This window comes from Rhineura floridana, chromosome 10 (genome assembly GCF_030035675.1).
Source record: "Rhineura floridana isolate rRhiFlo1 chromosome 10, rRhiFlo1.hap2, whole genome shotgun sequence".
Taxonomy (NCBI): Eukaryota; Metazoa; Chordata; class Lepidosauria; order Squamata; family Rhineuridae; genus Rhineura; species Rhineura floridana.
This window is the reverse complement of record NC_084489.1, coordinates 26724907-26727280: the sequence shown is the minus strand read 5'-3', so window position 1 is coordinate 26727280 and position 2374 is coordinate 26724907.

The window sequence follows — 2374 nt, the reverse complement described above, 5'->3', positions numbered from 1 at the left end:
TGTGCTATATTTACTGGAAAGTCCCACTGACTTACAGCACAATTCATGTATACTCAAAAGTATGTCCTATTGAATTCAAGGGGGTTTTGTCCCACGCATGTGGGATTAGCATTGCAGCTTTATTCTTAGAAAAGTGAGTATAGGATTAAAGTCTCATGTTGGGAAGGTTTTCGAAACAGTCTATGAATTAGGCCAATAAACTGACCTGTTCAGCAGCCCAGGAAAATTTAAAGTTGCATGACTTCTTATATTTAGAAAACTCTAACACATTGTTATGGCATCATAAGCTGCATGTACACTTCTTTATTTTGGTTCAAAAAGTATATGATATGTTTAATATGCTATTTTTACAAATATTTTTTTAAAAAACCTGCATGTATGCTTTATTAACATTATCATTGAAAATGTTTACTGTGCATACCTGCCGAGGTCCTACTGTGCTGTATGTGGTTCTTTGATCTTCTGTTCTGGACCTTACTCTCCTACACCTACACACACACACCTACACACACACACACACACTCTTAACCAATATGCAGAGAAAAGCAGAAAAAGGCAGCTCCTTTCAGGACTTGCAAGGGTTTCTAGCTATTGCCTGGAGTTCAACAATTCCCTTGTCAGTCACATTTCTGACTTCACTCATTGGCTAAAATTCTGAAGGGCAGGGATTGGAGCAGCCAGCTAAATCATTCCACAGAAATTGCAGTGGGGGGCTCACAATTTGGTGTACATCTTTTGATCCAATACACTTAGAAATTTAATTTTAAAAAAATATCTAAGAGTCTAGGGGCCCTGCTAGCCCTGTCCATGGTAGAAATGGACCCTTTCAATCTGTTTGTAACAGCCCTGGCTGCACTAGCAGGAGTTACATGTCAAATCAGCTCCACCCCAGATGTAAGCAAGAAAAACATTTTTTGTTACTCCATTAGTTTTTACTTTAAAAAAATAGGACGTTCATTTTGCTGTTCGGACAAACAAACCACATTTGTTTCATTGTATTTGTGTTTGTGGAGTACCTGTCCATTCTTGATTTAAGTGTTTTGCTACTGTTTGCCGTGGCAACCAAGGTGTTCTTCATGACTGCAATCCTGGCAATGGCTATCCACCCATATGCCCAACAGAGATGCTGCATCTAGGTCATCATGAGAAAATGATGATGGGGCAGCCACTGACAAGATTTTGGACAGCATTGAATGGCATGACTAGGCACAAGTGGAAGCAGTCAAAAGCGTACCCCATGCACTCCTCAGTATTAGTTTCAGGATCAATTAAAATCTGAAATGCCCCTATTTAGTTCAATTTTTCATTGATTCCAGAATGAATGAATTCTCTTACTCCACAGAGGGTGGACTACAATAGCCTTTTATTACTTGCTTGTTTCATTCAGATCTTGTTGAATGGCCATAGCTCATCATTGAGCATCTGCTTTGCATGTAGAAGGCCCCAGGTTGATTCCCTGGCATCTCCAGGTAGGGCTGGGAATCCTTCTGGACATGTAGGAATGTCCCTAAAACCTTGGAGAGCCACGGCTAGTCAGTATCAACAATACAGAGCTGGATGGACCTGTGGTCTGACTGTATATTGCAGCATCCTGTATTCCTATCCCTGCATTCTGGTACGTACTTCTGGTTCACTTTATTCTTGCTAGATTTACACAATGTGGCAAAATAACAAATATGGTACAAGGGTACAATTTTGCAGTCATCATGCATCCAAACTGTAGCAACGAGACAGAACAGGTGAAAGGCTCTTCTGCAACCTGGGGGTTTAAGTAGCAATGGGTTCAGGAAAGTGTAAAGGCTATTAAGCTGATTGATGATGGGGATCCTCTTATATAAAGGAAGATGAGCCTTTTTTTCCCCCACTGGGATGTAATTCCGATGCATTACCTTCAGTTCTGTCTGAGTTCAGTTTCAAATCATCTCCTTCCACCCACAGCAGGGCAATGTGAGCTTAGATTCAGACATCAGAATCTGACAAAACAACAAGGTATCATCAGTGTCCTAATGGCAATAAATCCAATCTCTTCAACAGCTGAGTTGCCGTAGAGTCAAAGCAGAAGAAAGCTCTGTGGGAAAGCATTTTCATTTGCCAGCGGAAACCTTCTTTTCAGGATGATGCTGTGTTGGGTGTTTTGCTTATCTTGCACTGGCTTTCAGTAATATGTTTTGTGTTTAAATTAATATTGTACAGCTTTATAGGAGTTTAAAATGGTATCCTGATATCAAATGTGATAAACTGTAAAGCACTTTGTGAAATTTATGCTTAAGAAGCAGTTTAAAAAATATCTTAAATAAATAAAATAATAGTCACTTGGGGTAGCGGGGAGATTTTCATCAGATCATGGCAAGGGAGAAAGGATGAAATTTCCCTC